The following is a 23,720-nucleotide window of genomic DNA, read 5'->3' on the forward strand; positions in this document are numbered from 1 at the left end:
AGTTGATAGTATTATATGCATAAGTACATGTCGATACACATATAAGAAAGTTGTTGTCTACAACATACATATAACTTGATATGTGCATTATGCATAAGTTACTATTGTACATACATATAAGTTGATAGTTGCATAAAAAGGCTTGGAAATGCATCCTATATGCATCTTGTTAATTAAATCTTATCGCAAGGACACATTGCTTGCAAACAAATGCTTGATGAGAGGTTAATGCTCATCTAAATAAAACATGAATGATTTTTGTCAGCTATGTCAGCGGTAACATAATCGACATTTCTACACATCATTGTGCGCTGCTTGTTGCGTGTTGTACTTGTTGCACCAACCGCGCTGTGCTGCGCCTCGCGCTAAAAAAGAGACGCAACATCGATGGATAGTGACCATGCACAAACTGTCACGCCTTATCTCGATCTGTATGTGTTCAAATGCTTGTTGGAGAGATGGTGGAGCCAGTTTTATCTTAGAGTTATGAGTCCACTATTGGAATCGCTCATCATTCTCATCAATATTATTGTAGTTTTATGTTTGTCATTGTAGGAAACTCAATAGCCAAGGCAAAACTCTTGCATTGGATCCAGATATGCACATTAGTAGACGGAAGGTCTGCATTTTATTCGAACCTAAAAGGCTCCTGTTCGAAAGCATGAGGCATTTTATTTGGACGAGTCAATTTAGTACATTTTAATCAACACTTAATTAATTATATATAAAAATGTTCAGTATAGACAAAAACTATGTGATTAGATTCATCAAAAAATATGTTGTTTTTATTTTTATCTATAAATGACACATTTTCTATCAAAGCAATAATCTGAGTCTAATTTTAATGATTAGGATAAATAACAGAAAGAGTACTGTAGATTTACCTGACCTACTTGGCTTCTTACTAATTACCAGAGTTAAATAGTAAGACCTTCTGCTCATTTCTGATCAAACCAATATGGGCAATCACATGGCTGAATAATGGCGCGGTTCCGCCTAGAATGACGCATCGTCGTAGCTACATCATGGCCACGAGATAGGAAGCGGTGGAGAGATTATCCGGATTCATCAAAGCTTCTGAACTCTAAAACATTCTCAAACCGCTTGGTACGTCATATCAAATAGCCAAAGGGCACAATGAACTTCTTGGTGATGACCTGCCATGAAGAGGAGAGAGAGGGAGGGAGGAGAGATGCCATATGGGAGTGCTGCAAGCGCAATGATGCTACGGTTGTGGCTGAGGCGGCGCCGCCGCCGCTTAGATCTAGGGTGCTGGGTAGACTGAGAGGTCACCTCACTAAGGATTTTTTTGAAATAATATTATTTTAGTGGAAGATTACGGAAATAGCTGATGAAAATAGTCCACCACGTTTGGGTATTTTCACAGGAGTAGTTGCCGGCCGTTTGGAACTCCCTTCTCATGCTTGTCTGAGCTCCTTCCATAGGCCCCTGAAGCAGATCAAGTTAGTTTAGTTACAAGTCTTCCGTGTAACTGGTTGACTAGCCGACGTTAGACCCTCTACCCACATACCTCTCTTCCCCAGGTGGTGGGTCCAGTTGAACGAGTTCTAGGGTTAGTTACGCTTAGCATTCCATAGATTCGATATACCCAGGTAAGCTCCCTGGCGAAACCTACTTTGGTATCTGTGCACTTGCAGATTATATCTGTATAGGCTGAGGAGTACCAACACTACTCTGTGGAGGAAGGTGAAAGCAACCATGCCTAAAAGGATTAGTGTCCCTATGTGCTTATGCAGTGACCTGTGCAAGCTCATGGAGTTGCAGGTTCCGGGCGACTATTATTGCATGATGTTTGTCATGTGTGACAACTAAGCACATGAACTGCCAAAGCCTTTCGGCAATGAGAGACCTAAGGTACTTTAACATCCTCTTACACAACACTATATCACATTTCCTACAACTGCTAACTCCAGTCAGACAAAGTATCCACTGCCTCTATGTGATTTCGTGCAGTGGTTAGACATGGAATAGTCCCTGGAAGATAAGAACCATGTTGAACGTGAGGCACATTGTCACGACCCAAAGCTAATGAACATGATCAAAAAAATTAAACAACATCATCATGAGCACCATCCAAGCATAATGAAGCATCATGTGCATATGATTGGTTTGAGTTAATTGAATTTCTTGCCTTGTTTAAGAGAGGGTTGTGAAGAAAGATTAAATTTTGCTAACTAACTATGCTCCTAAAAATTTTATTCAAATACTAGATTTCAAATGGTGAATTTTGAATATTTTTTTGAAATTTTTTTATGTTTATCCTGAGCCATAAAAGTTTTGGAAATTTTGAAAACTGCAGTATTGTTTGAATTTTTATGAGCAATCCTTAGTAGATTTTTGAGTTTTTGTTGCTGCATTGTGTTCTTGGTGATTTGATCTTGCTCCAGTAAATATTTGGTAATTTTTGGAGCTCAGGAAGTGCAAGATTTTGAATTTGGAATTTGAATTATCGTTTTTCTTTATTTTTCACTCACCCGGGCCCAGTCGTTAGTCCCCCACCCCGCCGTCTCCGCGAACCGGCCTCGCCCGTTGGCCAGCCGCGGTGGCGTTGTCACACCGTCGGCCACTGGCTGGGCCAGCGTGGCCGCGGGGCGACGCCACCCCGGCCGCTTGCCCCTTTTCCCTCTCACTCTCTTCACGCGGGCGTATTTCCCTCCCCCGCGAAACCCTAGCACGCCGCCCGCCGCCGCCGCCTTCTTCCTCCTCCCCGCCGGCCGCCATGATTCATCGCTGTCGGTGAGCCTCCGCCCAATCCCGTGCACGCATAGCACCTCCTTCACCTCCTCGCTCGACCCCAGCGCTCACCCGCCTCCTTCCTCCCTCGCAGGGGCTCCTCGGCGTCCGCCCCCATCCGCCGCCACCGCCCTTCGCCGCGCCGCCGCCCACTGCCTTGCACCGCCCGTCAGTGCCGCGAATGAGCACCCCCGCCGTGCTAGGCTCCTCCTACGCGCTCCGCCCTCTCCCGTTCGCGCCCTTGGGCTGCAACCCCTCGCCGGCCGCCGCGACGCCACGCCGTGGGCGCGCTCTGGCCACGTCCTGCGGCGATTCAAGGCCCGTGGCCGGCCTTGACTCGGCCCGAGCCTGCCTGGCCTCCCGAGCCCACCTGTCGGCGCCTGGGAGCGCCAGATCTGGGTGGCAGTAGCAATTTTTTAGAGTTTTAATTTTGTTTTGTTGTGCTGTGAACTTGTAAATTGCATAACAAATTGTGTAGGCCTCCAAAAATTGTGAAACTTATTTTTTTTGTTCCTAGGTGATAACTCTGCATAGAAAAATTGTTGTGGTGCATGTTAATATCCTGTACACAAAGTTATGATTAATCCTTGCCAAAATAAGTAAAATGCTTGATAAATGGTAGGATGCTCTAAAAATGTCAAATTAAACCTTGTTGGAATCATGGTGAAATGTTCTATCTAGGGGTACAACTTGTGCAAATGAAGTTATGCTATTTAATAGGATTTTGGTGTATTTAATTAGTTTCTGCCTGCAAGCTTGTTTAATTTATAACTTTTGTTTAAAAGGTGATAAAATGTCAAAACCACTTCTTTTAGCTTTTTTTTCATGTCTATTTTCGCTGATAATTTCCTGAGAATTTATAGAAAGTTTTAACATGTCTTTTAAGATTTAACTTTTATAGATTAGCTGAAAATTGTGGATTTCATAAATAATTCTAATAAAATAATTTTGCTGCAAATCCAACTCCCATAAGATCCTTATGATGTCCTCTATATGCAAAAATTAAACCTTGATTTATGCTTGCTATATGAATTGTTTTGAGCAATCCTCGCTTTGGTCTTTATGTTTACGAGCGTAGTCGGCGAGCCCTTTTTCTAGCGTTCATGTGTTTCTTTGTTTGGTGTGATGTTCATTCCTTATTTCATCATATCATTTTCATATCATCAACATCATGGTAATTCATACATTCCATTCATGCATTGTAGTGACTGAAACGCCGGAGAACGAGCCCGTTGAGCCTGCCAAGATCGTCAAAACCGAGCCGGGAATTGAATTCGTTGTCGGGCTGGAAGAAAACCAAGGCAAGCAGCTAAGCATGATTTCTTGACCCACTTAACTTGATTTGGATTTAGTTATCTCACTGGGGTATATGTGTTTATGCTAAATACTATCTATTGCATCGTCGATCCTATTTTATACATTGACCTCCCTTGCTTTTATATATCCATGTCTTGACACTTGTAGTTAGTAACTAATCAATTGAATAAATGCTTGGCCATGCTTAGAGTCGATCCGTAACTTGGAAGAAAATATTGGAATAGGATCACTTTGCAAGCTACACAACCTTTACCTTGCTCGCGATTGTCCGGGTTTGGGATGTTGAAAGTTTGTATCGGTCTAGTTGGAAAAATAGTTTCGTGGTTTGGGCGGAATGTAGGGCCTCGAAAAGGAGTCTCATAGGCATAGTCCGCTTGAATCGGTTAAGGACCGTCCGTGGATGACCTCGGTTTTGAGCATGTTATCGTACTACCACATATCCAATCATGATATGGATGAGCTGATTACCTTCTAAGTTTTAATTTTTGATGCACAGTCCTAGATGCGTGGCCATAGGGCTTTGTAGAGAGGCTTAGGGGGTGTCCCTGGTAGACCTAAGTAACTCTCCGCACAAGTTAGGCGTGATGTTCAATGGTTGAGACTTGTCAGAAAAGGTTGATGCGAGTACCCCTTGCTCAACGTGATCGGTTGGGCGAGTCGCATGGTCGTTGTGTCGTGTGGGTAAAGAAGTACACCCTTGCAAGGTTAATTAATCAATTCGAATTGCCACGCTCTCGGTTATGAGCAAGCTCATTATCCAATGAATTCTTCGAAGAAGTATCGATTTATGTTCGGGCTTGGTTTATGTCAACTCATGATACTCTTTGTTTTGTAATCTAGCTACCTAAAAGTTGAGGTAGTTTGGGCAAGATAATTAAAATGCTAGAAAGCTAGGTGTTAGATTAGAGAGCTCATGCTTATGCAAATTACTTAACCCTAAAGCCGTATTTTTGTGAGCCCTCATTTGCATAATCCTTGGTTATTAACTAAATTGTGTAAGTCTTGCGAGTACGTTTGTACTCACGTTGCTTTGTAAACTAAGTTGCAGGTGAGCCGGAGGTTGTGTTTGGCCACTTCTACCCCGCCGACCTCGGTGCGGGTGAGGAGTAGGTCGATGCAGCCTTGATAGTGTCCTTGAGCAAGACCCCATCATTCTATCGTTATTTAGTTATCCACTGCGAAATTGTTCTTTTGAGGATGACATGTTCAACATTTATCTTGATGATCTATGTCCCTTTCTAATGTTAAGTAGTGAACCCGAGGCGTGTATTTTATTGTTGAACCTTAAATTTTAGATTTGAACCCCTCACTTTGTTGCACTTATAATGTTTAGTTGTAACCCCTATTTGCTTAAAACTTTCTCTTTGTGGTCCATCGGCAATATGTGAGATTGTAAACGGTATGTGTGTATGCATGATCTTGGGCATATGGTGGAGCACGTACCGGGACTACCAGATTTGATATTATTTTTGGCGAATGACGAGTTGGTCGTTTACAACTTAGATGTGGGTTAACATGTGGCACACCCTTAGTGCGAGCCCGTGTTAGCTCTCATCTTAATGTTAATGACTGGCGGTTCGCTTAAAATAATGTTAAATTGGGCGGTTCTTACCCATATTGGGTAAAAGAAAGATGGCAATGCATGCTGCAAGAAGGAGCAAGAAAACATCCGAAGGATGGGGAACGTGGACCGTCAAGAGGCTGAGGCATGTGAAGCTAATAGGGAGAGGAAGCGAGAGAGGGCATGCCATGCCAAGGATGCAGGGCTTGATGCTATTAGGAAAGGAAAATATTCTTGTTGTACTAAGTAGAGCCTTCTACCTACTCCCAGCATTCTAAATTGTCTAAGGCATGTTAGGTTTAGCTGAAACACATGGTTAGCTTGTTCCACATACCAGCATTGTTCAATGGTGTCTAAGTTTTCGATGCATGATGAAGGTCTGTAGCATAATGTACCGTAGCAATAGAACCATAACGGGGCGTTATTTACCATAACGTTCCTATCATGAATTTTGTTGCACGACAACTATTGAAATGCAAGCCAGGAAGTAATCATCCAACAACATCAGCCACTGTTTCTCTTTACGCACCACTTCATCACTGAATTGATGCATCATTACGAAAGCTCTACCACAGCACTGGAGCATTATACTGAAAAACAATGCTCCTTGTGACGCATGCCTGCAAAGCTAGCTCCCTACAAAGAATGGAAAACTTCTTTGTGAAGATTTCAAGATTAATCAGTTCATCGAAGCTATACGTCCTGTGAGTTTTTGCACTTCTCTCTTGGATATTGATTCTTTCATGTTCCAAATGGCTTCATGTTTTTCTGGGTTGGCTTCTATCCCACTTCTTGGCACCAATACATCGCAAGAGCTTTCCGTATTGTACTCCAAAACATATTTTTCGGTATTCAGTTTCATACCAGATTTTCTCAGGTTGGCAAAAGTTTGGATTAGATCTTGAGTGTGATCCTGGGCCCTTTTACTTTGATGACTACATAGTCTAATACTTCCTCCGTCCCATGAAAGGTGTAATTCTAGTTTATTTTTTCAGACAGATTAGTGGTGGTATAAACCGACCTTCGTAACCTCATTTATTGACTGCATGTATCTAATCAGACTTCCTAAAATTATGGATAGAAGTTAATGCTGGGATACAAATCAAATCTGACCACTAAATTAGACAATAGTAGTTTTCAATTTCTACGATTGCACTCTTTTGTGGAATTTTTTCAAATATTAGGATTGTACTTTTGATGGGACGGAGGGAGTAGATAGAGATATTTTTGCCAAATTGGTCTTTGAAGATTGCACTTGTCATTTTAACGAAGGTGCAACCTGCATTTCGAAGGCCCTCTGCTATTCTGACAAAATAATATGTAGTGAAGGGAGTTCCTTTTTTCATCCATCCATTATGGTATCCGGAGTAACAATCTATGAGAGAAAGTAATTCGCATCCGCAGCAGAATTGATGAGTATGTTGATACTTGGTAATGGCATGCCGTCTTTTGGGCATGCTTTGCACATTCTCCATTTTCTATTTTTCTTCTTAAGCAGTACCGTGTTGGCTAACTGTAACACCTCGGGTGTTAATCTTAGGCACATAAAACCTCATTAGAGCATAATTGAGCATCATAGCATTTCATTTGTATAAGCTCATTGAATTGTTGCTTAGTGTGCAAATCCAACTTTGTGAAGTAACTTAAGTTTTTGTTATACAACTGTGGCTCCTGTTATTTTATTTAAATACTGGATACAATATGGTGAATTTACATAATCTTTGCTTAATTTGTGGTAGCTGTTTGCTTGTGTGAAATATTCTGTGAAATTTCAATTGTAACTGTATTCCTTTTAAATTGTGTGCAAACCTGATCAGCTCTGCAGTTGTTCAAGTTTTATTGTGTTCTTTGTGTTTTTTCTATCCTTTAAATGAGTATTTTGAACACTTTTTAGACACTTGTAGCTTGCTCTTTGACGGCGAAAGTTTATTTTTGCCGTTGGGCCCGCCCGTCACCTCCTCTTTTCTCCCTCTTCCTGCTACCCATGCCGTGGCCATGCCGCCGACTGCTCGCTCGTCTCGCGCCACTGCTCGGCCGTCCTTGCGTCGTCGGCCTCGTCCACTGCTCTTAAGTCGTCAACGACTTCTTTCGCCTTACCTCTTCTCCAAACCTGCCGGCCTACCCTGCCTTCTCTCTCATTTTCTTTCTTCTTCCATCGGCCAAGAAATAGAGACGAACCGAGCCAAGCTCCCTTGGACCGCCGGCCAAATCCCCAGCCTCCGCTCCACCATCTTCAAATCGCCGCCTCCCACGGCTGCCTCACCTCCCTCTCTCTACCCCCTCGGCCACCACTTGCCGTCGCCGTAGCTCCTGGCGCCGGGGATTCAAGATCCCGCGGCAGCCATTGCCGCGGGCCCAAACTCGGGCGCCGCCGCCGAACACCACCTCCCCGGCCTCCTCGTCCCCAACAAGCCGACGGCGAGCCCGTGCGCCTCCGTCAGCCGCCCCCGCAGCACCTCACCGAGCCGCCAGTCAGCCACCCCGGTCCCTACCTCGCCGCAGCGAACGCCGCACCTCGTCGTCACCACTGTCCCGAGGCCTTGCACCGCCGCCGGCCCCCTCCGACCACCCTCGGCCCAAACTCTCGCATAAAATCATTACCCGGTGATCCCCTCGTGCATCCCCACCACTTTCCCACCGCCGGCAAGCTCTCCCCTCGCCGGATTTTGGCCTCCACCGCCGCAGCCGCGCCCAGGGACTATATTGCAAAGATCGAGCTTTTTCTAGGGTTCTTAGTGCATAAAACAGGGACTTTTTGTAAGGCTAAAGTCTGTGTAAATGTTGCGTAGATCAGCAACTTTTGTAAAATTAATATAAAATCATAAAAAATGCAAACTAATTTTTTTATTCCATGTGAGATATAGTTTCATACAAAAATGTAAATGCTCAAGCTGCTGTTGTATATTTTTGCCTATAATTTACCTTGTGCTACACTTGTTTAATACATAGTAAATTGTAGGTTGCTCCAAAAATTATGAAACTAGTTTTGTTAGCTTCCTTAAATCATGTGTGTTTCCGATCTGTAGCTTGAATAGATGAACTATGTGATTTCCATACTGATTTCAAGCTATCTCTTGTTTGCTGTCTTAATTTTATTATTTGCATAGTAACTAGAAGAAAAGTTACAAGATGATGAAATCACATTTGTTGCTCTAGGTGTTCCGTGTAACATCTCTGAAAAATACTATCCATGTTTTTCTGATTTATTTATATGCCTTTTGTGAATTAATATGTTTTATAGCACCTTATCTTGCTTAAATAATATCTCAGTATGGAAACTGATTTCGATATAAATCCAACTCTCATAATCTGGTTCTATTGTCCTTTATCAGTACAATTTAATTCATATTCTTTACTCAACCCGTGACTTAAATCTTGCAATTCCATGTTGCTAATAGCTAGATCAATTGAGGGATCCTTTTAAATAACCCTATAGGGTTGTCTAACTGTTTTAGCTTGCTGTCGTATGTTTAAATTATATCTTGCAACTTTGATTATCACCTTGCCTCACCATATTTCCTTGTGCAGTCCTTTTGCACTTGCTCAGTGATGACTACCCAGTCATGTTCTAAAATGGTAACAAGTTTTGGATTTTTCTACAAATTTCTACAGATTTTCAAAGCTGGCTGATTTGAATTGGGGGGTACTGATATTTTGCAGAGAGGACCCTAGATAGAAATGAAAGCTTGCAATTGGGTCCCTAACCGGTTTGAACCGAGGGACATCACGGCGGCGATCAAATTCCGGCGAGGAGGACCACCGGCGGCAAGGGGGAAGTGGGGGGAAATGTTAAGGAGCTCACGGCGGGCTCGGAGGTGGCCAGAATCGAGGAAGCAAGGTGTGGAGACGGCGGTTCGACGGAGAACTGAGCCGGCGCGGCGAGGTCCCGAGGCGGCGGCCGGAGTGCAGGAAGGCGACGAAGAAGTGGCTAGGAAGCTTCCACGCGTAGATGTAGTGCTGATGGTGAGCTTGGTGACGGCCGAGAGGGGGCGGAGCGGCGGGACGACGGCGAGGCCGAGTGGCGGCGGTGAACCGGACTGCCGGCGCGGCGTTCTGGTGGCGTGAGCGTGAGTGGATGGAGAAGAACTGGTCAGGGAGCTTCGGTGGGATGTGGCCGTGTCGATGGAGCATGGGATTGTGGGTGTCGGGTGGCGAAGGTGGCTGACGACGGCGAGTAGGACTGCGGCGGAGTGGTGGCGACAGTGGTCAAGTGGAGAAGAAGCCGAGGAAGTGAAATGTGGCCGCGTGCGAGTGTAAATGAAGTCGAGTAGGACTCCTGGATGCTTTGCAGAACCAAGAAGAGCACGAGTGAGCTGGAGCAGTTGCTGGCGAGCGGTGGCGCGATGTGGCGGCTGCGGGCGACGACGGCACGACGTGGCGGGGCGGGAGGAAGCCAGCAGAGGTCGGGCGAGCGGCGGGCGGGTGAGTTGGAGGGCCAGGTGGTGAGGTTAAAGCGGCGAGGGGCAGCTGGCAGCGCGGGAGCTCGCCGGCGAGGGGCGGCGGGCGGTGGAGCAGAGCAGCAGAAAAACAGAGAGGGAGGGGAGAGAGGAAGATGACGAGGACTTCTCTGTAATTTTCCAAAAGAGCAAGGGGTGCACTGTAAAGTAAAATTTTCTTTCAAACCAGAGCCCAAATGAACATATGCCCAAAAGCAAAAGTGTAGAGTTTAAAAAGATCAACAAGTTTGCTTTAAGGGTCAGCTTCAAAAGAGTTGGGGTTTTAAAACTATTTTGAAATCCAACAAACTATTAAATTTCACATAAAACCTATTTAAAATTCACATTCAAAATGAAATCTTAGGATAATTCCACTTCTTACAGTGGTTTAAAAGTAAATTCTTGCTCTTACAAAACTAACCCTCGTATAAATTTGAATTTACCCTACCCTCAAACACATTTAGCCAAAGAACCCTAATTTTTCCATAATTACAAAAATACCCTTTACTTGCATTTAGGTTTTTAAAAGCATTTATCAAAGAACCTCACACTTCATTCTAACAAGCACACATATTCTAGAATTTATCATGCCTATCTCCTAAATACTTGAAATCACTGCGTGTCTTCTTATGGGTAAAACTTGCGTAGGTTCTGTATGTTCCAGCAATTTGGAACGTCTTGGCCCTCGGAGTATTGTAGTCGATAAGACCCCGGTCTTGTAATCTGCTTAATAATGAACGGTTCTTCTCATCTCGAATTGAGCTTGTGTAAGCCGGACTCGTCTTGAATGCGGCGTAGGACCAAATCACCTATATTGAACGACCGTTCTCTGACGTTGGGGTCATGCTATCGTCGGATCCCCTGTAGGTATCGAGTTGACTGGACAAGAGCAGTGCAGCGAGCCTCTTCGACAGAGTCAAGCTCTAACTGCCTTGCTTTGTCCGTCTCGCCTTCATTGTACATTTCAACCCTTAGGGATTTCCACAAGATGTCAGCAGGTAAGATTGCTTCGGAGCCGTAGATAAGAAAGAACGGCGTTTGTCCTGTGGCTTTGGACGGCTGAGTCCTGAGCCCCCAGACGACATGTGGCAACTCGTGTATCCACTTTCCGCCTTTCTTGCTGTTTTCATCATAGTCTTTTCTTCAGGCCCTCGATTATCATGCCGTTCGCCCTCTCGACTTGACCATTGGCTCTTGGGTGTGCAACGGAGACGTATTTGACTTCGATGCACGCATTTTCACAAAACTTCCAGAACTGGTTAGCCGTGAAATTTGATCCCAGGTCCGTGATGATGGTATTCGGGAAGCCGAAGCCATGCAGGATGTTGGAGATGAAATCAACGACTCTGTCTGGTGTGAGCTTAGTTATCGGCTTGTACTCGATCCACTTGGTAAACTTGTCGATTGCTACCAATATGTGGGTGAAACCACCTGGCATCGTTGTAAATGGCCCAATCATATTAAGGCTCCAACAGGCAAACGGTCATGACGGCGGTATGGTGATAAGATTGTGGGCTGGGATGTGAGATTGCTTGCCAAAGAATTAGCAGTTTTGGCATCTCCGCACCAGGTCCTCAGCATCTGGCACTGCGGTGGGCCACCAAAAACCAGCTCTGTATACTTTCCCAGCTAGGGTTCTTGAAGCTGCGTGGTTGCCGCAAACGCCCTCATGTATCTCCCTTAGTATGTCGTAGCCGTCTTCTCCCGTGACGCATGTCATGAGGACACCTGATCGTGCGCCATGCCGGTAGAGTTTATTGTCAACTAGGACAAAACCTTTGCTTCTGCGCATGACACGAGCTGCCGCTGCGCTTTTTGTGTCCATCCCCGCTGGCAGTCTTTGGTCCCGGATGAAGTCAAAGTAAGTTTCTCTCCAGTCCTCTCCGAGCATCATAACCTCCCGATCGGGCTTCAGAAGGCCGGTATCAGTGGTTATCTGAGGTGAGGGCTTGATGGATGGCTGCTTCAGCTCCTGTATAAAAACTCCTGTTGGAACTTGTGCATGGGTGGATCCTAGGTTGGATAGTATATCTGCGCCAACATTGTGTTCCCGTATCACGTAATGAACCTCCAGTACGGAAAATTTATTTTCCAGCTTGCGCACTTTTTGTACGTAGGCATCCATTGTCTCCTTGTTGCAGTCCCGCTCTTTGTTGACTTGCTGAATGACAAGAAGTGAATCGTCGTATGCAAGTAGTCGCTTGGTGCCTAGTGATATCACCAAACGCAATCCATGAAGCAAGGCTTCATACTCGACTTCGTCGTTGGATACCTCCAAAAGGATCTGGAGGACATACTTCAGTTGTTCGCCTTTCGGGGAGATAAATAAGACTCCAGCACCTCCACCATCGAGCTTAAGAGATCCATCGAAATACATGGTCCAGTGCTCTGGCTTGTCGACTGGAGTTGAAATTTGGTTCTCTCTCCACTCAGCCATAAAATCGACTAGAGCTTGAGACTTGATTGCAGTGCGTGGCTTGAAGTCGATTGACAGAGCCCCCAGTTCCACTGTCCACTTTGATATACGTCCCGTGGCATCTTAATTGTGTAGAATATCCGCCAACGGAAAATCCGTAATCACAGTGATCTTGTACTCATCGAAATAATGGCGCAACTTTCGTGATGTGATCAGTATTGCATATAGAAGTTTCTGAACTACCGGGTATCGTACCTTAGATTCGGAGAGTACCTCGCTGATGAAGTACATGGGCCTCTGCACTCCAAACGCATGGCCCTCCTCGCTGCGCTCGACTACAATGGCACTGCTGACGACATGAGTTGTCGCCGCAATATAGAGTAGTAGGTCTTCTCCCGGCAGTGGTGCTGTAAGGACCGGGGGTGACTGTAGGTGTTGTTTCAAATCCTGCAGGGCCCGCTCGGCCTCTTCCGTCCACTGGAACTTGTCTTGGCGTTTCAGGAGTTTGAAGAAGGGTAGTCCTCTCTCCCCGAGTCGGGAGATGAACCTGTTCAGTGCTGCCATACATCCTGTTAGCTTCTGCACATCCTTGATTGTGGCTGGAGCCTCCATGTCAATGATGGCCTCGATCTTCACAGGATTGGCTTCAATTCCCCGGTTGCTGACAATGAACCCGAGCAATTTCCCTGACGGTACTCCAAAAATGCACTTTGTTGGGTTGAGCTTCCATCGGAACCTTCGTAAGCTGTTGAACGTTTCTTCCAAGTCTGCGATCAAGTCCTCGGGATTCCTGGTCTTGATGACCACGTCATCCACATAGGCCTTGACATTCCGATGTAGCTGATCAGCGAAGCACATTTGAATTGCGTGTTGATAGGTTGCACCTGCATTTTTCAACCCAAAGGACATGGTTTTGTAGGCATATGTCCCGAACGGGGTGATAAACGCGGTCTTTATTTGATCTTCCTCCTTGAGCGCGATCTGGTGGTACCCCGAATAGCAGTCAAGGAAACAAAGGAGTATACAACCCGCCGTCGAGTCGACGACTTGATCGATGCACGGTAGCCCGAAGTGGTCCTTTAGGCAATGCTTATTGAGATCGGTGTAGTCAACACATATTCTCCATTCATTGTTCTTTTTCTTTACAAGGATAGGATTAGCTACCCATTCTGGATGGATTACTTCTTTAATGAAGCCAGCCGGGAGGAGTTTAGCTATTTCCCTTTTGATTGCCTCGCATTTGTCTTGAGAAAACCTGCGAAGGCGTTGCTTTTTGGGCACAGCTTGTACGTGTACATTTAGACAATGCTCGATCAGTTCCCTGGGCACCCCTGGCATATCCGCTGGTTTCCACGCAAATATGTCTTGGTTAGCCCGAAGGAAACTGACGAGCGCGATTTCCTATTTCTCATCTAAGCCTGCACCGATGACAGTGGTCTTAGATGAGTCACCCTCCTGGAGCTGGATCGTCTTGAGGGCCACGTCGCCGGTCGACTGGATGCTCGACTTGCTGGCCTTCCTCGTCGGGATTTCCAGCCCGGCTTGGGAGAGTTGTTGCGCGGCCGCGAGTACTTCTCCTAAAGCATCTAGCACACGCGTAGTCGAAGCATACTGGATGGCCTCCTGGTTGCAGTCATACGACTTCTTCAAGTCGCTCAGAGAGTGAGTACCCCACTTCATCCTGGCATCTTGAGAAGTAAATAAACATAATGCAGCACTGCCATAAATTTGGCCAGTGCTGGCCTGCCTAGTATGGCATGATATGAAGATTCGAAGTTGGCAACTTTGAATTTGATGAACTCGGTACGGTAGTTCTCCCTCGTGCCGAAGGTGACTGGGAGGACCACCGTGCCAAGTGGATGCGCTGCGTTGCCTGGGACAATGCCGTAGAAGGGAGACTTGCTTGGGACGAGCATGTCCGTCAAGTCCAAGCCCATCTTCCTCAACGTGCTGGCGAAGATGAGGTTAAGACCGCTTCCGCCGTCGATGAGTACTCTGGTGAGCTTGACCTCTGCCACCACCGGGTCCAGGACCAGGGGAAATTTGCCGGGCTCCGAAAAGCTAGTCCATTGATCGTCTCGCGAGAATGAGATGGGGACCTCCGACCACCGGAGTGGTCGTGGTACTGCCGGCTCGATGGACATGATTTCTCGGAGAAGCAGTTTCTGTTCCCTCCTAGAACTAATCTCTTCGTCACCTCCGAAGATGACGTTGATGGTTTTGGAGGCATCTTGGAACTTCGCGTTGTGTGATTTGTCCCCTTGGTCGTCCTCTTCGGGCTCTTTATCCGCTGGCTTGTTCTTCTTGTTGCTACTAGGATTACTGAATGTCCTCCGGAGGTGGTAGCAATCAATTGCCGCATGATTAGCACCTGGATGCCATGGGCATTTCTTCTGTAGGAGTTTTTCGAACTCCTCCTGCGTCGTTGTCTTCCTGCCTCACCAAGGACGATCCACAGCCGCGACGAGGTTGTCTGGCTTGCGCTTTCGGGATGGACCCGAGTAGTCCCACTGGCTCTTGTCGGTACGATTGTCATTTGTGCACCTCAGGTTGTTATCATTGCACCTCGGGAACCGCTCACGCATCCTTTCCTCTTGCTCGGACCAATCGTGGATCATGTCACGAAGTCCTGCAATAGTTTTTGGTCTGTTCTACCCAAAGTCTCTATAGATGCCTGGGTCGGTGAGGCCATTGTAGAAGCAGTCGATGATGTCCTCTTCCGAGATGTTCGCAATGGTGGCTCGCACGTCAAAGAAACGGCGTGTGTATGACCGTAGGAGCTCGTTGCGTTCCTGTTTGCATTAAGTAAGGTCATGACGAGTACCTGCGCGGGCGATCGCCCCCTGGAAGTTGTTGATGAAGACTTTCTTGAGCCGCTCCCAAAAGTTAATCGAGTTGTTCCTGAGGCTCTCCAGCCAAGTGAGCGGCGCAGGGTCCAAAGCCATCAGGAAGTAGATGACCTTGGTGATGTTGGAGCCTCCTGTGACTTCTATGGCGGTGGAGTAACATCGAAGCCATTGCTGAGGAGCCCTCAGGGTACTTGTAACTGCTGAACCGTGTTGTGAATGCTGGAAAGCAATCACTGCAGTCAGTACCCTCTGGATCGGCTACTTCACGCTCTCTGCGTCTGGAATCAATTATGGATCATGCATCGCGTCCTTCATTGATTCTCTGGCGCAGGTCTTCTAGAGGATTCCGATGATTGGGCTGTCGTGGGTTGCCTCCTAGATGTGGCTGCTGCCTCCCGCCAGTGGCCTGACTCCCGCGAGCGTTGTCGTTGTTATTGCTCCGCTGAGGTCGAGGGCGGCCGCCTGCTGTTCGACTGTTAGGCTGGATACGGCTTTCGCCCATGTGTTCTTCTCCGATGGCAGACACCGGGTTTTGTTGATCGAGCTGAATCCATGCCCTCTGCGCGTAGCGAAGAGCTTGGCGCAGGTTTGGATCATTGCTGCGTTCGAGTATGGCAGTTACCCTGGCGATGTTAGCCACGGGGGTTCTGAAGCCCCGCTCGCTCACGGCGGTGAATTCAGCGTCTAGCTCATGATGCATAGACCGCATGCGCTCGTTGACCCTGCTTCGCCGGACTGCACGTGCTCTATTCCTGGCCCTTCGTGCCTCACGCTCGGTGTCGTTTTCATCGCCAGCGTTGGTTGTGGCCTCGTCTTCGGATATCATGTCAAGTGCTTCGTTGGGTGAGATGTCATCGTCCTCGCCCTCTTCCGCCATCAGCACTTGGTGTGATATGAGCTCGTCGGAGCTGGCTTCGACTAGCTCGGTCGATTCTTCTGCCATGGTGGTTAATGGCTTGCCCTCCTGAAAAGGTAAGGGCTCGAGGTGTGCCACGAGTAGGTCTTCGTCTTCGAGTAGATCGGAGAGTTTCATGCTTTTCCAATGCATGAAACATCCTTCTGGAGTGGAGGTGATCATCAGACCGTTGTCACCAAGGCAACCCACAGCCCCCCGACGTGCGGTGGCTTCGGGTTTTCCGATTTGGAGTAAATAGTCCAAGTCCTTTTCCAATGCGGAGAGGGACTCAGAATTGTTGGCCTCCTGAAGTTCAGTGGCCGAATTGCGTAGACCGAGTCGTGATCGGCTACGCAAGTCCTCAAATTGGAACGAGTCTGATCCGAGTGTGGTTGTTGCAGCGCGGGGCGGAGTCGCGTTGAAAACGGACTCCTCCTCGGTCTTCCTGGTGGAGCCATGGGTCGACAAGTCATCGAGATTGTCAACGAACTCGTCGAGCTCGCTATGAAAACTTGCTGCTAGAGACTTCGGCTTCATGACGTCGATGGTGAATCGATGAAAATCGCCCGTGCCGTCTGCGATGCAGACCCACGAGCCGAAAACGAACGTCGTGCCCTGGGGGGGCACGACACTGGTGAACTTGAACGATGCCATCGAGTTCGCCGGTGGATCTTCGATGCGCACCCCTACCTGGCGCACCAGCTGTCGGTGTTTTACCGCCTACCCACCGAGGGGTATACTCGAGGTGGTAAGTTTTACGTAGGGTGACGCCGAGATCAGGAAATCGAAGGTGGAAGGTGCAAGCAACACAAGGTTTAGACAAGTTCGGGCCGCGATGTGCGTAATACCCTACGTCCTGTTTGGTGGTTTGTATTGCCTTGGATGTTGATGTTGTTTTGAGGGGGTCCCTACCCGCTCTTATATATCCGGGAGGACAGGGTTACATGAATCCTAGTCTGACACTAGCTTAGAAATCGTACTCGAGTACAACTCGAGTAGCTTTCTTCTGTATCGTCTAGTTCTACTTCGCATGCGAGTAGAGTACAACATAGATAAGGTATAGGACATGTCCTATCCCCTATTCCGGTATGAACTACGTTATGTACACAGTCCCGTAGTCCAGGGTCTGACAGGATTGTTTCGGGAATCGGCTTTCTGTTAGTTTTTAGACCTCTGATTAGGTTGATATTCTGTTATCTTTCGTATTTGTTAGACTTAGCTACGCGTAGGATGTTCCGGTTATGCGGTGAAAGCTTAACCGTCGTAGATTGAATTAGCTTATTGATTACAGAGCAAGTTTATATTACCATCGAATATATGCACTTTGTTTAAATACTTAGATCCGATCTGATATTGGAAGACAATCGGCTCTTTACAGCCGATATCAGGGATCACCCGATGAGCTGATCACGGCTCGGACTAATATTTAAACGTGTCTGTGCATGCAGGAAACTAACTGAAATCATTTCTACACCTTCCTGATCAAGTATAAGGTCAGGTGGCATGCCTAGCAACCCAGACGCTAGGTCGTGTGCCGGATCCTGGGCCGTTGACCGAGAGACCGGGGCCCACCAGCAGTCCCGGGAGCGTCCCGGCTCCTCGTGTTGCCGGTGGCTCCGGTGGGTTTTGACCGACAACAACCTCCCTTTGTGACAATGAGTTAGTGATATATTGGATAGTTGATATACGGAGCCACAATGTGATAACACTATGTTTTATTCGTTTGTTGTTAAGTTTCCAAAAGTAGTAGTATACTCTCTTCAGCTAAAGCAACTAATCATTTAGCTAAGACCATTGTTATTCAACAAATTGAGCATGATATTTGCTCTGCGTGTTATGCTACTATCTGTGTGTGTGTGTGTGTGTTGCTGCATACATAAATTAGAGCTATCATGTATGCCCTAGAGCTTAAAAGAGAAAAAACTGACAATTACATGTCAAGGTGTAGCCTTTTGTAGTAACATTTGTGTTCTTGTCCCTGACCTTTTTTATGCTTGCATAGGCAACCTCAATGACCACGAATAAAATATGTCATACAGTTTCTAGGTTGAAAGAAATAAGGCATATTAGTGGAAAAATAATCACCCATCTCTCATAAACATTCTATCAAACATCTAGTGTGCATGTTAGAATCCATCCATATCTTGGAATATACTATTTAGTATTTACTGATCTAAGAAAGCAAGCAGAGGAGGACATCGGAGATGAGCAGAGCTCGAGCAGGGCGCTGCTGGCCACTATGCAGAAATTAGGTGCAACCAACATGATGTGCTGAAGTAACTGAACTAATCTGTATACAAATGGAGAGGATGGAATAGATACCTCAGGGATGCTCGCGCTTGAGGAGGAGATGGGGGCTACGAGTTCCTGGGAGGCGTGCTGCCTGCAGCCGGCGGGCGTGGTGAAGACGCGGCTGCAGCTGGACCGTGCGCGGCGCCACGATTGCACCCGCGAGAGCGTGGTCACGCACCTCCTCACGCCGCGCTCCGCAAGATCCCTGCTCCAGGACCCCACCACCGGCGCTCTCTCCACGGCGGCGCTCTTCACTTCCGGCCTAGGCGCCCGCCTGCGGCGCAGCGCAGAGGCGCTCCTCGTCGTCACCCCCTTCAAGGTCGTCAAGATCCGGCTGCAGCAGCAATGGGGCTGTCTCGGGCCTCGGCCCGGGCATGCCGTTGAGGTACCGGGGCCAGTCCACTGAGCGCGCGCCGTTGTCCGCGAGGAAGGCCTCCGCGGGATGTGGGCGGGCGCGCTACCCACCGTCCTGAGCAACTGCACCAATCAGGCCGCCATGTTCACGTGCAAGAGCAGGCTCGACACGGCGCTATGGGGCAAGCGACGGGGACAGCAAGGCGCTCCTCGTCTCCCAGTCGATGGAGTCCGGGTTCCTCGCCACCGCCATTGGGCCGCTCTGGACAGGGCCATTCAACATCATCAAGGTCAGGCTCATGGCGCACAACGGCTCTGGACAGGTATTGGGGCACGGTGCACGCCCTGCGGACGATCCATGCCGAGGAAGAATAGATACCTCAGGGATGCTCGAGCTTGAGGGGGAGATGGGGGGGGGGGGGGGGGGGAGCTACTTGGGATCATGGTGGTGCCTCAACCAAGGAGGAGGGACACATCCATGGCGGTACGAACCCCACCACAGAGCGAGGACGACAGAGATAGGGGTTGCGGTGGCAGCACGAGGCAGAAGAGGAGGCGGCTTCGGCGATGGTGGCCTTGCTACGCCAGCGACGGGGCGACGTAGGACGCCGGCTTCAGTGGCCGTAGAAGGCCAGCGACGGAGCCCGTAGAAGCCGGCGATGGTTCGGGGACGGAGCGGCGGCGCGACGAGGCGCCGGTGACACGGGGCAACGGAGGCCGTAGAAGCCGGCGACGGTGGCCTCGCTAGGCCAGCACAGGACGACGTAGGACGCTAGGGACCGAGCGGCGGCGCGATGATGCAGGGTTTTGGCTTATAGGGTACGGAAGGGAGCCAAGATTATCGGTTTTTTGAAACGGGGAGGGGGGCCCACATACGACGGCTGGTGGGGGCGACGTACGACGCGCCAAGCGTAGCTGATGGTAAAAATTGTGGCCTTTGCCTCTTTTAGTAGTATATACTAGGTGTATGTGACCATGCGTTGCTACGGGAGAAACAAATTCTCTCTATTAGCGTCAATAATCTTCATCATGAAATATTTGTAAATACCTTCAACTTTCAAGCCATTTGTCAATGTCAGCAACGTTACAGTAGACTACATGTTGGCATCAAAGTTCATATATGGAGAGAACAGACTACCATCAGAGATGGGAACAAAAAGTCAAATAATAAAATGTTTTGACAGTTGAATCTCAATGTAAATTAATTAAACTCTATACTACTTACATATATTTGTCTAGCATATAAGTAAACTCTTTTAAGAAATCACAGCTCAAATTATTGTCCAGATGGAGCTCAGGAAAACAAACCAAAATCACATTACAAAATTTTTTATACGAACTCACAAATCAGCAAAGAAAAGATACCCTCTTACTACATTAGAGAGCTCTCCTCCTTCACCTCCTCGCCATCAATAGATTCTGAACTGGATACAAGAGATAAAATGACCAATAATCTGTCGAAGAAGAAAATAAGGAACCAGCTTCAAACTATTTACTGAAAATGATAGCATTCTATGAATTAAAGTATTTTGCATACACCATATATGTGCATCTCTCAAATCGATTTGATCAACTCTGAAACTAAATGCTATCACACTGAACACAGCTCATAAGACATCAAACGCTAGCAGAAACCACAAGTAAAAAAGTCAATGAAAGCTGTACCTACACAACTTAAGCTGTTCATCCCATATTGCGAGCTGTACCTACTTGCGATCTGAACTCGAATATAGATATTACTACTTTATGCAGTGGTACTTCGTATGAGCTCAAAGAATTCTCTAACTCTACTGATAATCATAGATATTACTACTTTACTATCCAATTATATTCCACTTAGTAAGGTACAAACTTTTGTTTCGTAGAATCATCGGACAATCTCCTTTCAATTCAGTAGGAACTGGGCTGTATATCGTATTTCTATTTAGTCCTACAAGCAGACTACAATTCTAGAGCTAGTTAGCTACATAATTTAGAAAGGACAAGGCTAAGTATACACAATTTTGGTCACTTGGCTATCCAAGAGCTGTACTAATTAAATTAGAGTGAACGGGCAATTGTTCTCCCTCCCTCTCTAATCTTTCTATTTCCCTGCCAACCAGAGCTGAAAGCTCCTCTAGGCATGGCCAGGCACTCTAATCTCTCCAATGTAGCTCCCTCACTCCTTCCTAGAGTCCATCAGCCACTGCCCTTTCGCACTGTCTTCTGCGCCGACACATGAGAGCCAAGCTACCAGGATGAGCCAACAGCTCTGCTTGGTGCCGGCTCGACCATATCTCTGATGAACTCAATTACTCCCTCCTTTTCCTCTGGCTCCTCTCTCTACTCCCGCACATCTATATTGAGTGCATCTCCGAGCAAATCTCTTGCTGGTCTCAAAACAGAATATATATCATCACCTCTCAAAACAGAATATGGTCTTTATTATATATACTGGAGCTGAAGAGAAAAGGGATGATGCGGTCTTACTGTGGCGGGTCCGCTTGTTGTAGAGGACACAATAGCAACTTTCAGGGCATTGTTCCTGGCTTCAGGGTGTTATCGGCTCCTCAATCTGAAGCAGAACATTAAAGGTTTCAATAAAAAAAAAGACATAAGTTTAACCATATTCCACAGGAAAAAAGCTCGAGGAACATAGAAGCTAATCACTATGAGTCATATGAAAGTAGAAGGAACCTGGGGTCACGCGAATGCCCAATTTCTCTGCCGTAGGGAAATGACGGTGAGGGTGCGCAGGCCAGCGCACTTGACCTGCTGGCTGCTGCAGTGGTGGATCCAAGTATCTCAAATATGTGATAAATTCACTCATTTGTTTTTTCAGGGATGATTACATTGATTCAGGATTTATTTTTTTATACTGACAAAGACATGCAAGTAATTAGATTCATTTAACACTTTTATGCAAGTAATTAGATTCATTTAACACTTTTAATGCTGTTGAGGAGTAACACAGGCAAACTTTATCAGAATGTAAACTCATTGGTTTATATTCTGATGATTACTTAAGACATGAAAAAGACAGCTTCATGAAAGATTACTGAACACAGGCAAGCATTGACAAAGTTCAGAGTTTGCATAACTTTTGAAATAGTACAGTGTTGTTCTATAAACTGGTTAACTTCCTGAAGGGTCGTATCTAAATGGGTACGTGTATTTTTTAAGCTATTTAGATTACACAATATTTTCCTGCCAGATCAATTTTACTTGAAAAGGTGTTACCTGTTCTTTGTTGATTTGCTCTTTGTTCACACATTTGGTTTGACTTTTCAGTAATTCTGCAACCCCTAATGCATGTTATTTGATCATGTGTATATGACTTAGAGAAACAAAAAGAAAATTCGAACATAGAAGAATAGAAGGAGGGAAATGTGCTAACCTGAGTTGCCACAGGAGCTTGAAAATTTGAGCCATGGCTTCTATCAACTCCAAAAACCAAGAATGACACTCAGCATAACTCTTTGTAATGGCCACTGGAACAGGCAAACAGCTACGTGAAGAAGCCATTACAAACACAAGCAGAGATCTGCAACAAGCATCCATCAGTCCATCACCGAGCTTATCTCTGTTCAAAGAGCATTTGTTCACAGAGCATTAGAAAAATAGCACAATATAGAAGTTATCTTACTGCAAAACAAGATCCCTCCACAATGGACAATATATATTTATTAAGTTCACTTGGGACCTAAAAAAGTAAAGATTAGCTGGTTAATACATGCAACTATCCAGTTTCAAGAATTAAGCATGTCATGATCACTGCAAAATGAAAGATTAGCTGGTTAATTCTGAAGGGCAGCAAATTTGACATATGAACATAGGGGGCTGGCGGAGGTTCTATGGCAGGAGGTGTGGTTTTTCTCCCAAAACTCTTGTGAATTTAGCCGCCGAAGGATGAGCACGAAGGGGAACCAATCGGGGGTGGTGTGCCGCACCATGACGCCATGGATGGCCTCCTCCAGGCACCGGATGAATGGATCCCCACCACCTCGACTGATGGGGAAGCGGCGGGGGACCCGGGGGCCGCGGCGTCCTCCTCGGTGGAGTCGATCTCGATGACATCTACCTTGGTGGCGAGGCCGAGGAGGGAGGCGAACACGGCAGTGGTGGAGGGGGAGGGGGAGGGGCGGGCAAGGGTTAGGGTCTACGCGAGGAGGCGGGCCATCGGCAGTGGCGAGGCGACAGTGGTGGTGGAGATGCGGGTTGGAAGGAGACAAGATGGAGATCGAATAGATAGGGACGGGGAGGAGAGTGGAGCAGGGCGTACCTCCAGGGTGCGGAGGTAGGTCTAGATGTTGGAGGCACATGGAGGCGGTGGGACAAGCGCCGCTTGCCACTCTTGACTCGCTCGGCCTCGGCGGGGACAACGGCGGTGCGATGGTCCGTGGGGATTGTGACATCTAAGGTATCTGGGAGCTAACACACACTAGATTTAGTGTAAAGTTATGTTTGTTTTTGTGAATGTGTTTAAAACCTAAATGCAAGTTAAAGGATGTTTTTATAATTATAGAAAAATTAGGATTCTTTTGCTAAATGTGTTTGAATGAAAGGTAATTTCAAATTGTATGAAGGTTAGTTTTGAAAAAGAAAGTATTTACTTTTAAACCACTGTAAGAAGTAAATTTAGCCTAAGGTTTCAATTGGAATGTGAATTTTAAATAGATTTTATTTGAAATTGGATAGTTTGTCAGATTTTAAAATAGTTTCAAAACCCTAACTCTTTTGAAGCTCACCCTTAAAGCAAAGTTGTAGTTCCTTTTAAACCCTACACTTTTGCTTTTGAGCATATTTTCATTTAGGATATGGTTTGAAAGAAAATCTTACTTTACAGTGAACCCCTTGAACTTTTGAA

General features: G+C 46.7%; 2 pseudogenes; one reads left to right on the forward strand and one right to left on the reverse strand.

Moving 5' to 3' along the window:
- Positions 1 to 18,557: 18,557 nt before the first annotated feature.
- Positions 18,558 to 19,249, forward strand: LOC112892616 (annotated as a pseudogene).
- Positions 19,250 to 22,442: 3,193 nt separating this feature from the next.
- LOC112891905 lies at positions 22,443 to 23,033 on the reverse strand (annotated as a pseudogene).
- Between the last annotated feature and the right edge of the window lie 687 nt (positions 23,034 to 23,720).

Source organism: Panicum hallii, chromosome 5, assembly GCF_002211085.1.
Source record: "Panicum hallii strain FIL2 chromosome 5, PHallii_v3.1, whole genome shotgun sequence".
NCBI classification, from domain to species: Eukaryota; Viridiplantae; Streptophyta; class Magnoliopsida; order Poales; family Poaceae; genus Panicum; species Panicum hallii.